A 16,274-nucleotide genomic window follows, 5' to 3' on the forward strand; every position below is an offset into this window, starting at 1 on the left:
ACTGGGAGGCAGTGTTGTGCAGTGAAAAGCTATTAGCTTTGCAAGCCAGAAAGCCAGGGTTCCCACAACATTCTGCCCCCTTCTACCTGTCTGTCCTGGGCTGTGCACAATCTTAAGATGCCAGCAAGATGGGAAGAATGAGCAGAAGAATATTCTCCTTGCAGAATTATTGTGAGAATCATAGATAATTGAGGTAGATCATTTAGGTCAAGTATCCAGCATAGTGTAGATGAATTTATCATAAGCTGGCCCTTGATGACTTGCTTATATAACCGTAACCACAACTGCAGGGGAAGGCCTAGACCAAGGAAGCGTTCTTCACAATCATGCTGCGAACGATCCTCACTCGAAACTAGCGGCCCACTTCCCACCTCTGTCGGAGGGCTCAGGCTTGGAAGCCCAGGGTTCAGAGGTTTTCGGGGCTCCCATAGGACTAGGAGTTCCATCGGTGCTTAAGCAAGTCAAGGGCTTGAGGGACTATTATTGCAGGCCCTGGTTCAGCTGCATGTGCATTAAATAGATTTTTGTGCACTGGCCTGGGAAACAAGCCACCATCTATAATGCTGTTTCTATGGGGAAAGGCTTTCTGTGTTCCAAACAACCAACTTACTAATGAACTCCTGGAACACAACCTATTTGTCGACGGGGACCGGCTGACTGGTTGACATGGCTGAGCCAGCCGCCCGAGCCACTGGACAGTGTTGATCTAATTATAATGAATTCTCTACGGTGACTAATCTAGCTGTGGTCTCCACAATTGAAGAGGAATTTTGAAAAATTGGAGAGTGTTCTACAAAGAACCACAAAGATGATTAAAGGACTGAAGGAAAATCTTGTCTGGTCTCTATAGTTTTAAGAGGACTGTAGAAACTACTCGTGTAATCATCACTCTCAAATGAAAAAAGTATTTGATTCTGTACTGTGTCAAGTGCATTTATCATTTGCTGATTGACAGTGAATTAACTCATAGAGAAGGGAAACAGTGTTTGTTGAGCACCCATATCGGGGTATCAGACAATTTGCAGGCCTTTTATATACATTATTTAAACTTACCCTCATCGCCACCCTGTCAGAGAGACATCATTATGTCTATGTCACAGATGAGGAAACTGATTTTCACTGAGATTCATTTGTCAAAAATCTGATAGCTAATAATGTACAACACATTCAAATCCGGGCCGGGTTGATTTCAAAGCCCCTTTAACCAATTTTCTACATTGCAGCCAGAGTGACCTTTCTGAAGTATAAACTTGATGATGTCCTTCTCCTGCATCAAACAGTTCCATGGCCCCACTCTGCTCCTGGGATGAAACTCAAGCTTCTTAACATGCCCAGTGGGACCCTGGGTGTCTTGCCTCCTGCACCCCACCCACATCTGCCATCACCCGTTCCCCTCAGCCACAGGGCTGTGTCCAAATATCTTCCCATTTGTCTGTTCCTCCCTCTGCTTCCAGCCTTCGCACACGCAGTTCCCTCTGCTTTTCTGCTTTTCCTTTTCTGTTGATCAACTTTCTTCTCTTCGCCTGCGTATCTCAACTGGTACGTGCCTTCCTTTGGAAGCCGTCCCCGCGCCTCCAAGTACAGACTAATCAGTCCTTCTCCATGGTCTCCCACTGTATCACATTTCCCATTACCGCAGCGTTATCACACTGCATTATAACTGTGTTGGCTTAGCCTTAAACATGCCGCCCCCACCATACACAAACACACACGCATTTATAATTACTTGTTAAACAAATGTTGAATGATCATATCACAAGTTATTTTTACAAACAGTAGTCAAAGTATTGATATCTACAAAATATTTACCTTTCTTCAGAAAAAGAAGATTTGAGGTTGCCCTGATCATAATATGGCTCTCCCTTGTTTTCTGGTATGTTTTCTTGAGAGGAAGGAAAAATACAGCTGCCAGTAGGATGCTAGGTGTCGTCTAAAATGTTCGCATGCCTATGGGAGCGTGTCCCCGGTGCACACCATCCATCATCTGGGTCATGGCAGAAAAGAGATTGAGAACCTTCCAACCTCTCCTAGCTTCAGGAAGGACCCACTGAATCCATTACATTCGAAAGAACATTGATCTTTGTAACTTCCTCCGGGGAGAAATCTCCAACCCTATCTGGTGTCAGATAACCACTGGGGTAGGGAAATTCTTCCTTTTGTTTAACTTTAATAAGCCCGTTTTTGTGTGTGCTCTTGGCAACAGAGTAAAAGCAGCCATCCCCCTCCACGCGGTGGTTCCTCTGAAATCCATGTCCATCGCGGATGCTTCTAAAGTCATCCTGAAGCGTTTCTTCTCTAGGCTGTATCATCCCAGGTCCTCTAGCCCTTCTTCGCTGGTCAGTGAATGACGATTTGGCTTTTGCTGTGAACTCTCTCCACGTTCTCTCCATCCCAGTGAGCTATGGAGACCAGAGCCAGCCCCAGCTCTCTGTTACAGCTCAGATCAGTGCAGAGCCGTGTAGCAATTACCTCATGATACAGACATGCTTTTCATTTGCCACAGTTCTCTGCTTGCATTTTTTTAATCATCAGAACTGCAGGGTTGTGACAATTCCTCCCGGTCAACTGGCTGTCCACTAAAGCTATACTTTCAATTTTCCAGCCAACTGCTTTTGAGGGGTTGGCACCTTGCCTTTGAATATGTTCACTTTTCAGCTCCAAGTGCATAACCCTGAATTTTTCTCTGCTGAACTCCATCGGGCCTGTGTCCCATTATTCCAGTTGACCAGCATTGCCTTCTCAGACTACTCTAGCCTGCAGAAATCCTCTCCTTTTGTGGCACCTCGGAGTTTGTGTTATCAGCTGCCTACTTCCTGTGAGTGTTTCCTATAGATCAGTGCATTCGTCGGATTAAGCTAAATTATGCTGCTGTAAACCAATCACCCCCTAAATCTCAGTGGCTTAAAACAGTAGTTTCGGGCTTTTCTTTTTCTTAGTGGTGCTACATTGTCCACACTGACAAGCAGAGGGGCTCTGATCATCATGGTCATTCCATGGTCCAGATTGGCAGGAGTTCTACCATCTTGGGACACCGCCATCTCAATGTGAAGCTTCATGGTTTGCTGGGGCAGGGGTGCAAAGTGTGGAGGATGGAAAGTTTCACACGGTTCCTCTATCTAGACGTGATACACGTCGCTTATGCTAGCCTCTCTTGGGTTAAAGCAAATCACATGATTGCGACTAATTCCAAGGGGATATGCGTTCTGAAGGAGAGAAGCACTGAAGAGAAATCTTGGTATTCATTAATAAGATCTCCCAGAGCCCATGAGATTCTAATTTTCCTAAACACGGTGATTTGTCTTTTAGTTCTGTATCATCCATAAATTCTCGTAAGAAGACTTGTAGATCCTGGGCCTGTTTTTTGTTTTTTTTTTTTCCCACTGAGCATCTCTTACAAAAATAGAAGCATTTTTCTATTCCATGATCCAGATTATATAGGAGGATGTTAGGTCAAAGGCCAGATTCTACAAAAAGCTGCTAGCAGCTTTTTAAGACTGAGCCCCTAAGATACCTTTTCTCTGCTGTTAAGGGTGCTCTACGAGATAGGATTGTTAGGAAACCAGTGGCATGAACTTGTGAGAGACCTCTCTCTCAGTCTACCAGACCCACTGCTCTGCCAGATATGCCCTTGCAACTGATCCCAGGTTACAAATACAAGAGGAAGAGCAGACCGTCCCCAGGGGTTTAAAATCTAAATAAGACAAAGGGATCTGGGGAGAGAAGTTGAGCACCACGGAAGATAAAGGACAGTGGACAGTGGATTGCAAACCAGAGCCTCACTCAGCCTCTAAGGAACTCTGTGACCTTGGGCAAGTCATCCCACCCCAGTGGACCTGGGCTCCAGCTCTGTCTTGGAATAGGGTGGGATGTCACCTGTGTTTCTCATCTCTAGTTGCTTATCAGAATGCCCTGAGGAGCTCTTTTTTTTTTTTTTTTAAGATTTTATTTATTTATTTGAAAGAGAGAGAGAAAGTACAACTAGGGGGAGCAGCAGAGGGAGAGGGAGAAGCGGACTCCCTGCTGTGTAGGGAGCCTGATGCAGGGCTCTGGATACCAGAGCCAAAGGCAGACGCTTAACTGACTGAGCCACCCAGGCTCCCCCCTGAGGTGTTTTTTAAGCATAGATCCTTAGGTCTCACCTAGACCTTGTAACATCATCTAACTGCAGGAGCTAGAATCTATTCAGAGTTGAGGAGCTCATCTCTACGGATATCTTTAAATGTGGACCACCCCACAACTCCAACCTTGCCCTTCTCTCAAACTTCTCTCACTTCAGTGCCATCCATTTTTCCAGGACTCTGTGTCTTCAGTTCAAACCTGAGAAGCACAAAACCGAATTCATCATTTCATTCAGGCCCTAAACCACTCTGTAAATATCCAGATTTCCCATAGACGAATGGTACAACCGTCCATCCAATTAGTGACGCCAGAGAAGACTGGGTTCATTTTAGATTCCTCCCTCTCCCCATCCAGTTAATCCTTGAGTCCTGAACATCTCTCTCCTTGATGCCCAGAGTCACTGCCCTAGCTCAGGCCTTCATCCGCTGCCCGGATTATTGCACTAGTGTCTTTCTACATTTTCTTGACTTGGATCTCCCCAATTCCTCCTCCTCCCCCATCCAGATCCCTTGATTTCAGAGTGATCATTCTAACATAAAGAATCTGTTAAAAAGTCTTCAACAATTTTCCCACTGAGACTAGTTTAAACTCTAAATTCAAGCCCTTTCATGATGTTATCCTGCCAAGCATGGCATTCAAGCTCCTTCAAGATATTATCCCACCATTTCAGGGCCACTGGCAGCGGCTTCCCTGCTCACAGTAGATCCTGCAGCAATATCAGCTACCAGTGGTCTCTGCACTTGGTTCTCGCCAATGGAAACACTCCTCCCACACCTGCTTTCTGCATATGACCTGCCCGTTGCCAGCTTTGGGAAGACTTCACAGGAGAACTGACCAACTGCTCTTACGCGTCCACTGTACTCTGCTCACACTTCCATTATAGAATTTGATTGGGTTGTAATGGCTTCTCTGCACATCCACCCCCAACCCCAGAATGGAAGCTACTGAGGGCCTGGGACACTGCCTGACACAAAACCACAAATAACGTGATGAGTATATGAAAGAACAAGTGAATGAATGTCCCCATCAGCTCTAAATATCCCATAAGTCTAGATATGCTTCAATACAAAATATGAAGTACAATGTCAAGTTCCTTGGTGAAATTAACACCTGGGCAGTGATTTGCAGCCAGGTGGGCATGAGCAGAGGTCTGAGCAGAAGAGGAAGAATTAGGGGCGCCTGGGTGGCACAGCGGTTGAGCGTCTGCCTTCGGCTCAGGGCATGATCCCGGCGTTCTGGGATCGAGCCCCAAATCAGGCTCCTCCGCTAGGAGCCTGCTTCTTCCTCTCCCACTCCCCCTGCTTGTGTTCCCTCTCTCGCTGGCTGTCTCTCTCTGTCAAATAAATAAATAAAATCTTAAAAAAAAAAGAAGAAGAAGAGGAAGAATTAGGGAGTAGGCAGTGCAGAGCAGGGAAAGGAAGACTGACAAAGTCGTGGGCGTGCAGCACAGAAAAATATGATCCTGACCCCACCTGTGCCCACGGCGCTCCTTAGTGCTCAAGTTGTGTGGGGAGACTGAATGAAGTGAGGTGGCTGGGAAATGAAGATCCACTTGATTGAAAGTCAGTGAATAGTATGATTTCACGGAATAACAGCCTGAGTTCTTAAAGCAAATTATTTTCATTTCCAGCTGCTTTACTCTGACCCTCTCCTCAAGTATTGACATGTGCTAAGCCTAAAAAAAACGGAAGCTATCCTTAGAAAGACTAAAAAATGCACAACTCTCCCAAAGTCAAGACATCTTCCCATTGGCTCCTCCCTGGAGGAAAGCTTCATTGACAGGCTCCTTAATGCTCCTGCAGTGACCAGGACTCACATATGTGACTTCTGTGGCCCAAGCCATCATCAACCATAAAAAATAATGTCTCTCTTTTAATACGTTTCTTGTTTAAACAAACCTTAGAGGACTGTTTGGTGCCAGATTCTTAGAACTGGCCGTACAATGAATTTTTTTTCTTGAATGTTTATGCTGCCCAGCCTGTAGAATTTAACTTAACAAAGAACGTTTAGTGTAAGGTAGCCATGTGGATGAATAGTTTTTTTGTGTGCTTGCTAAAAATGGGGGCTCCAAAGAACAAATCGAAAACCCATTAGGAATAATTCTGTTTTACCCAGTGATGGGCAGAAATCATGCGGGGAAAGGGAGGAAATTATAAAAGACCTTATTCTAAAGAGGCACCAGAGTCAAATGTAGTCAGAGAACTGGGAAACCAAAAACCAGACCAGGCAACAGCTCAGCTATAGGAATGAGACACCACAACCAGCTCTCTCTCTCTCCTTCTGTGTCTCCATGTCTCTCTCTCTCTCTCTCTCTCACACACACACACACACAAATGGAATTCACTCTGTGTCAGGGCAGAGAACCTCTTTTGGCTTGATACTTAAACTTTGTGATAATTACTGGTACGAAATTCTTAGGTAGCAAAGAACAGCAAGCCGTGTTACTGTGGTCCGCCATGTTTCACTGTAAAAAGCAGTAGGGAAGATGTTAACATGTGCCGTGTGGTGGTTTTAGGCAACACCCCCCCACCACCACTTTTGCTGTATACCCACCACAGTGTATATCCACAACAATGAAGAAGAAACCCCAAATCCAAATAATAGGATCATGGAAATTCTTTTTGCAAATCAGCCTCAGTCTGCAGCCCCTGCTAGGGGAAGGAAAATGGATTAGGTCAGGTCAACAGGAGGAAAAATCTCCTTGGATCTCTACCTTTTTCACCGTCATTCCTCACAGACACGCAGGCCTGGGGTCCTGTCCTGGGTGTGGCCCTCACCATAAAGCCGTCACCTAACAGGGACAGTGGAATATGTGGGTTCTGCAGTGGTTGATGGGCCTCCTGTTCCCTTACTTTACTATGAACTTGCAACTTTTTCCAAGATTGTTTATTATGCTAAAATATAGGCTCTTTGGAAAAGATTGATGATCACTTTGTGCACTTGAGTTAAGCCAATGACAGCGGGATAGTATCTGACTTGTCTGAAGTGCATCCTTCTAAGGAGAGGCCCATGTGCTACCAACCGAGGCCTCTTCCCAACAGAGCTGTCCTTTGTCATCCACACTGTCACTCCATCTTCTCTCTGCCACTCAGCCTCACACCCGCTGTGGTAACCTGTTCTGGCTGCCGTAACAAAATACCATAGACTGGGGGGCCTATAAACAACAGATATTTATTTCTCACACTTCCGGAGGCTGGGAAGTTCAAGATCAAAGTACTGGCAAGGGATTGTCCAAGGTACCTTCTGAGGCCTTGCCTCTTGGCTTGTACGTGGTTCTCCCTGTGTGCTCACACAAGCTCTTCTTTGTGTTCAGGTTGGGTGCGTGTTGGATGGGGGGGGGGGGAAGTGAATGAGAAAAAGAAAGAGAAAACTCTCCAGTGTTTCCTCCTCCTTTTATGAGGACACTAATCCTCTTGTATCAGAGCCTGACCCTTAGGACATTAATTACCTCCATAAGGCCCTATCTCTAAATGCAGTCATCTTAGGGGTTAGAGTTTCAAAATATGAATTTGAAGAAGACACAATTCAGTCTATAGCATCATCCTGGCTTTTTTCCTCCCACCTCGCTTCCTACTTACCTTTGACTCTAGCAACTAAGTGGCAGTAACAGGAGGAAAAGTGACAGGAAACGAACTAGGAAGATTGGGTCCAGCAGAGAAAGGCATGTAGAGACAGGAAATGAATTACTGAAGTGAATGGTACCACCATTCATTTAATTTTGTAGGCTTAAAGCCAAGACTGGAACTTTAATTTTGGACCCCTCTGGTATCAGTTAGCTATTGCTGAGTGACAAAGAGTTCCCAATTTTAATATTTAAAACAACATTCATTTCTTATCACTCACATATCTAGAGGTTAGCTAGATTTTGCCTGAATCAGACTGGGCTCAGTGGGGCCACTCCTTCTAGGTTGCAGCACCAAGGCGCTCTGCTTCTTAGAGTAGATCTGGGGGGGGGGGGGGTGGAGCTCCTCCACAGTGTCTGTCATCTTTCTCAGACTAGTAAGCCAGTGTGGGTGTGTTCCTTTTATGGTGGTGGCTGAGGCTCAAAAACAAAGCAGAAACACACAATGTCTCTTAAATCCTAGACTTGGAATGGCACACTGACGTTTCCGTTTATGCCATTGGCTAAAGCAGGCCACACAGACAGGCCCAAAGTCAATAGTGTGGATGCAGGAAGGGGTGAAAGATTCAATATACCACAGCTTCCTTTTCTTTAATTCCCATAGCTGACACTTGACATAGGCTTATGTTATCACCTCAATCTCCTGAATAGGTCTACTTCTTACCCTCTCCTGCCTCACTGTCCTAGTCTAAGCTGACATGTTCTATCCGCACTCTGCAACAGCCTCCAAACTGGCCTCTGCTTACCCTATCTTGGACCTAACCCCCAAATTATTTTTCTCAAATTCACCAATCTGCTTGTGTCACTTCCTATTACTCCTCTTGGTTCTGAGGATTAAGACAAAAGTTTCTTATATCAGCTAGGGCCTGATGTAATCTGACAGCCATCAACTTTCCACCTCACCTCAGAACCCACTTCCTCTCACTCTCCGTGTTTCCGCTCAATGCCTTTCTTCTAGCCCTTCATAAGTGCCGGGCTTTCTGCCATGTCAGGGCCTTTAGAATGTTGTTTCAGTGCCTAGAACCCTAGCCTCTACCCCTGCCCTCTTAATTCTGATTTATCCTTCAGATCTCAGCTTGAACATCCCTTCTTCAAGAAAGCCTTCCTTGATGCTTCCTTTGGCCACATCAGCTCATTGTTTTAGAAAATCTCATATCATCATGCTCCTTTCCTTCATGTCACTTTTTGCATTTTGTCGTGATGTGTTTATTTGTGAGATCATTTAATTAATGTCTCATCTCCCTAACCCCAGGGGTAAACTCCATGAAAGTAGGCACCATTTCTATTTTTTGGTAATCATTATATCTCAGTGTCTGTCATGATGCTTGGTACATGGCGAGAACTCGAAGCATTTATGTTAAATGAATGAACAAACTTGTCCAAAAAATCAAAGAAACAAAACTATTTTCAAGGTGCCTAGGCTGTTCAGTCCATTAAGCATCCAACTCTTGATTTCGGCTCAAAATCTCATGAACCTGAGGTCATGATCTCAGGGTCGTGAGATCGAGCCCTGCGTTGGGGAGCTTGCTTAAGATTCTCTCTCTCCCTCTGCCCCTGCCTGCCCTTTCACCACCGCCCCAAAAAAACAAAAACAAACAAAAACAAACCTAACTCTTTTCATTTTCTTTCTCAAGAACCTGAGGACACTCATATACTTTTTATAAGGATTTAACACAGACATAGTTCAGAGAAAAATGTAATCCAGGACAAATTACAATTTCACAGAACATTCAAGAAATTTTTAGCCACAGACTCTTTCTCTCTGTATCCCTTCCTATACTTAATCCAGGTTTAGTCTGACAGAAAAAAATATCCCAAGATCTAGGGACCCTTTTCTATGTTTCACTTGATGGGTGTGTCTATGACTGCTGAGTAGACCTATTGTAGAACATGAATTCCTCTAAAAAACAAAGCTATGATTGATTGCATGCTAAAGGAAGACAGTATATTCGTATTTTTTGTTGAAAATTATCTTTACTGTTCTCAGTTCCAGTCAACAATTCTGTATCATTAGCGTCATGGTAGATTGTTGCATTGACAGCCTCAATTAGTGGTCTCCTTCTAACCATGCCCTTTGCAATGTGACTTTGCAGTTCACCAAAAAATGGAGTCTATTTTCCCACCCCTTGATTCTGGGCGGGTCTTCTTATTTACTTTGGCTAATAGAATGCAATGGAAATGACATTGAGCCAATTATGATGAGTGCATGCCTCAAGAAACCTTGCATTGCTTCTGTTCTTAGACTTCTGCTGTTCCATAAAATGAGCCCAGGTTAACCTGTTGGAGGATGAGAGGCTATGTGGAGCAATGTCAAGTTGTCACAGCCAAGGCAATTCTAGATCAGCCCCCTACCAACCTCCAAGCAGAGATCAGCCAAGATTGCCTCAGATCACAGAACTCTGCTCAGCCAACTTACAGATTCCCAAGTTAGCTAAGTGCTTCTTGTTTAAATTTGGCATGGTTTTTACATGGCAATAACTAACTGAGACAGCGTTAAAGCAATGTAACCAGGCTTCTAAGAGAAATTACTACCTCACACCTTTTGCTCCTGCCCCCAAATCATAGACCATTCAGAAAGACATATCTGGGTTTAAATCTCCTCTAAAGCATTTATTAACCAGATGGCTCTGGGTAAGTTAATTAAATAGTTCTAAGCTTCACATTCCTTACTTATAAAATAGAGTTAATAATATTGTGGCAGAGGAGGGATCTATTATCCCTTAATATCTTCTACTCCTTTCTCCATGTTTCAGATCCCCAAATTTTTAGCTAGGCACATAACTCCTCTCTAGGTGTGTTTATGTAACTAAGTTCTGGCCAATGAGTGCTAAGTGAAATACCATGTAGTAGAAATCTTCCTAAGGAAGCTGGTACATTTCCTTTGCCCCCCTTTCCTTTATCCTTTCTCTCTCTCTGATGGCATCATAACTACTAGCCAATGATAAGCGAGAAAGCTCTAGTCCCAGAGGACTTTGTAAAGCAGAACTGTGAAACCAACCCTTCACTGCCTACCTCTGGATTTTTATGTGAGAGAAATAAAATTCTCCCTTGTTTAAGACATTGCCATTTAAGGGGGTGGCTGGCTGGCTCAGTCAGTGGAGCATGCAACTCTTGATCTCAGGGTCGTGGGTTTGAGCCCCATGTTGGGTGTAGAGATTACTTAAAGATAAATTAAAAAAAAAAGACATTGTTATTTTAGGTTTCTGTTACAATTGAACCTAATCCTAGCTAATATAAAGAGACTTCTTGGTGGTTTGTTGTGAGTGAGGTGACAATATAAGTGCCTGGCATCATGCCTAGTACACAGTAAGTGACAATAAATAAGTGTAGCTCTTTTTATTTTTTTTATTGGTGATAATAGTAGAGGCAATACCAACATACTTCCCTGGCTAACACTGAGATAAAACTGGCAATATCCTTGAAGTCAGCTAAAGTTATGGCTGTAGTCACAACATTTACATAATAGTAAAGACCCATGACATGTGTTTGTTGATAATTTTATCTTAAAGAGTTTCCTTCTTAACTTATTCGTCACTAAAATAACAGTTTTATCGTAATGAAATTTAGGAAACCGTTGTATATTAGCAATGGTAGTGCAGCACTCACTTTGTCAAAATTTTACCTCACTAATGTAGTAAGCCCCCAAAAGATGGCAAAACAAAAAGGGTTTTGAGCAAGTTCCATATAGTTCTTTCTTTCATAAACATTTCAAACGTCTATTAAAATGCAATCTTCATATGTGCTTGAAAAGCAATATTATATATAAAATATTACATTTACTAAAATAATATAGCTTATTACTAAATTATACCTCAGCTTTAAAATACTGAACAGCTTGATTTTAAGATATTGGAAGAAGAAATAGTTTTTAGAAAACTATTACCATTGTAACTCTGCTATTGGCTCCTTTGGTATTCCCTACTGTGAAGATCATTATTTTGAGACTTGGAAAGTCAGCAAAAAGGCATGCAGAGCCTCCCCCAGTACTGAATCAATTTTTTAAGACAAATTTTCCTCAGAAATATGGTGAAACACAGAGAAGTCATTCATAATGAGTTCCTCAAGCAAAAATTCTTTTTAATTATTCTGACATTGGAAAAAGAACTCACAGAGAAATACTGTTCATAGTGGATTCCATATAGCATTTGATAGTTACGTGTCATTACCAAAGTAACTAACAGGTCCCTATTTAACTGGAATGGGGCTTTTCCGTGAAGGTGCCTTTTTAAATTAATCAATTACAGAAGCCTATTGTGAAGACTTTTCAGTAAGTAAGATTTCCTCTGGAAATCAATAGAGATTTTTTAAATGCCTATTAAAGAAAGTTGGTTAGAAAATTGCACAAAAGCCTAAATTAATTGGACAGTAAAATCGAGAAAGGGTTCAAGGTATAAGTAGACTTGAGATGTCTTAAGAAAGGATGGCAGTCTGACTAGTGAGAAACAAGAATACAAGAGGAGCATAGGTTAAGGCAGGAAGTAGGTAGCCTGTGGACAAGTTGCATCTCAATAGTGGCCAGTGGGATACTAGCTGGAAATAGCAGAACATAAGACTAGGAATGCAGACCGTGACATTGTGGAGAGCATGGTATCGGATGTTGTATCTAATTCACTGGTAATTGGTAATCATTAAAGTGTTTTTAACAGAAAGAAAAAAGAAATCAATGCTGACTTCACTGGGTGAATTCTACCAAATATTTATAGAAAAGTTAATACCAATTATTCATGAATTCTTCTAAAAATTTGAGTAAAAGTGTACTTCCCAACTCATTCTATGAGGTCATTCTAGAGGTATTACTTACTCTAATACCAAACCAGGCAAAGGCATCACAAGAAAAGAAAATTATAGACCAATATCCCTTATGATTATAAATGCAAAAATCTTTAACAGAGGATGAGGAAATCAGATCTAGCATCCTATAAAAGGATTATCCTCCATGACCAAAAGGGATTTATCCTAGAAATGCAAGGTTGGTTGAACATTAAAAAAAAAAAATCAAGCAATGTTGCCTTCTCAATAGAATAGAAAACAATAACAGCCACATAATTATCTTAATAAATGCAAAATAAGTATTTGAAAAAACAAACCCTCATGATAAAAAAAAAAAATCAACAAACTAAGAAGAGCAGCTAACTTCCTCAACCTGATAAAAGCCATTTAGAAAAACCCATGGCTAACATCATGCTTAATGGTAAAAGACTGGATGCTTTCCCCCTAAGATCAGGAAGAAAGTGAGGCTGTCTGCTCTCACCAGTTCTATTCAGCATTACACTAGACGTTCTAGCCAGGGCACTTAAGGAAGAAAAAGAAATAAAAGGCATGCCAGTTGAAAAATAAATAAAACTATCTCTATTTGCAAGTGACATGATCTTGTATATTGGAATACTAAGGAATACACACACACACACACACAAATCCCATTAAAACTAATAAAAAAGTTCAGCAAGATTGTAGGATATAGGATCAATATGCAAAATAATCATATTTTTATACAATAAAAAATCCAAATATGAAATCAAAAAAGCATTCCACTTATGAAAACATCAAAAGGAATTAAATACTTAGGAATAAATTTAACAAAAGAAGTGTAAAATGTATACTCTGAAAACTACAAAAATTGTTGAAAGAAGTTAAGGATGATCTAAGTAAATAGAAAGCCATCCCATGTTCATGGATCAGAAGACAACATTGCTAAGACAGCAATATTTACCAAATTAACCCACAAATTTAATGCAATAGTTACAGAATCCCACCTGTCATTTTTGTAGAAATTAACAAACTGATTCTAAAATTCGTATGAAAACTCAAAGGACGTAGACTAGCCAAGCAATCTTGAAAAAGAAGAATAAAGTTGAAGGGCTCACATTTTCTGATTTAAAACTTACTACGAAGCTACAAATAATTAAGACTGTGTGGTTTTGGCATAAGAATACAGACACACACACACACACGTAAAGTAGAATTGAGAATCCAACAAAAGTCCTCACACTTACGGTCAATTGCTTTTTGAGAAGGTTGTCAGAACAATTCAATAGACAGAATAGTCTTTTCAACAAATAGTATTGGGACAACTGTATATCTACATGCAAAAGAATGGAGTTGGACCCTACCTTACACCATATATAAAAACTAACTAAAAATGGATCAAAGACATCAAAGATCTTAAAAAGAAACAAAGGGTAAATCTTATATTGCATTTGGCAATGATTCCTTAGATATGACACCAGAAGTAACAGCCATCAAAGGAAAAAATAGGTAAACTGGACTTCCTCAGAATTAAAAACTTTTGTTCATGAAAGTACACCATCAGGAAATGGAACAGACAAACCACAGAATAGGAGAAAGTATATGGAGATCATATATGTGATAAGAGACTTGTATCTAGAATACGTAACATTCTAGTCAATAGCAACAAATAAACCAATTACAAATAGGCAAAGGATCCGAATAGATATATCTCCAAAGAAGATAGAGAGATGGCCAATAAGTACATGAAAAAATTGTCAGCATCATTGGTCATAAGGGAAATGCAAATCAAAACCACAAGGGATATCTCTTTACACCCACTTGTTTGACTAGAATAGAAGACAGATAATAACAAGTGTTGGCAACAATGTGCAGAAATTGGAGCTCCCATATACTGCTGGAAGGAAGGAAGATAATGCAGCCATTTTGAAACACAGTGTGGCAGTTCCTCAGAAAGTTAAACATAGAGTTACTATATGTTCTAGCAATTCCACTCCTAAGGATATACCCAAGAGAAGTGTAAATATGTGCCCACACAAAAACTTACAAATGAATGTACATACAGTAATATTCATAATGGTCAAATGCTATCCAAATGTTCATCAACTGATAAATGGCTAAACAGAATGTGGTCTATCTACATTCTCCAACATGGATGACTGTCAAGAACCATACGCTAAGGGACAGAAGCCAGTCACAAAAGACCACAGTGTATGACTCCATTTATATGAAAAGCCCAGAATAGGGAGATCTACAGAGACAGAAAGCAGATTCGTGGTTACTGGTGCTGATGAAGAGACGGGACGACTGGGAGGGGCATGGCTTCTCTTTGGGATGATAGAAATGTTCTCAGATTGATTGTGGTTATGATTGCACAATTCTGTGTACATACTAAAAACCACAGAATTGTTTAAAAAAATCAGCTCTGTGTTTAAGGGAGATCACTCTGAAGGGAATGGAGAGAAACAGAAAGCACAGAGCCCACTCTTCTAAGCGAGACTCTTAGAGAGCTCATCCTTAGGTCTTCTCTCTCTTTGCGCTCCATGCAATTCCCTCAAAATAAAATTGCAACACACTTGGTCTCAAATCTGTGCTTGCTAAATTGATAAATATGCTACCGGGTGAGGCTCAGGAAAGGGAGATTATGAAAGGAGCTCAAACTCTTCAGTGATCATTATTGTTTAAGTCACCAAGGGAAAAGGCCCATTTCTCAATTGTTTCCGGAAAGGTGAAGAATTTTTTTTTAAGTAAGCTCTACATCAACATGGGGCTTGAACTCATGACCCCGAGATGAAGAGTCTCTTGCTGTACTGACTGAGCCAGCCAGGTGCCCCTGAAGGTGAAGAATCTAAACTTAGATTCTAGGCAAGAGGGATTTAACCAACGTAGAGCCTCAGACCAAATGGTGAATAAGTTTCTGCTTTGTGCCCAGCACATAGTAGTCCTCGGTAATGCTTTTAAAAATAAATTAAATGAATGAATTTTAAGAATAAAAAGAGACTTGATGATAAGTGTTATATAAACATGGCCAACAAAGACACTGTGAGATGAGAAAATAACACATCATCTTAAACTGGTGATGGAGAAAAAATAAAGACTGAAGAGAAAGGAATACACAACGATTTAACAAGATAGCAGGCCTCTGAGTTACCTCATGAGTTCTTTCCATCCCTTTCAGAGAAAAGAATTAGAAAGAAAAAGAAATAATAGTTGTAAAGTTATAGAAAAGGGTAAGAATATTTCACCTTAAGAATCCAAACAAGATTAACGTAATTCACCGCACCAACAGCTTAAAGGAGGAAAATCGTATGATCATATTGATGGACGCAGAAAAAGCATTTGACCAGGAGCAATACCCATTCATGACATAAGCTCTCTCAGCAAACTAGACATAGAGGGAAATTTCCTCAGCTTGCAAAAGAATAAAAAAGGAAATTATACAACCCAGAAACCAAAGACTTTTATGGATGCAGAGAGGAAAAATAAGTTGTTTCTCATGCCAAAATTTACCAAGGTAAAAAGTGCAATAGAGGTAGAAGAGATTAAGGACACGAATAAGGAAGTAAAAGAGAACAAAGGAAAAGAAAGTAAAACAAAAAGAAGAATCTGTCTTCAATATCCAAAATCGAAAATAACAGTCAGTCATCAGAAACACCACCCTGGGACAGACGTGGTCTCCCCAACCAGTTCCAGCCGGAGAGATCTGGTTTCTCACATCTAGAAAGCTCCTGTTCTTTGTCCTAGGGAATAATTAGGAAATTGAGAAGAAATAAGCCCAAGATTCAGG

Source organism: Ursus americanus, chromosome 9 (assembly GCF_024610735.1).
Source record: "Ursus americanus isolate L20-20 chromosome 9, mUrsAme1.1.p, whole genome shotgun sequence".
Taxonomy (NCBI): domain Eukaryota; kingdom Metazoa; phylum Chordata; class Mammalia; order Carnivora; family Ursidae; genus Ursus; species Ursus americanus.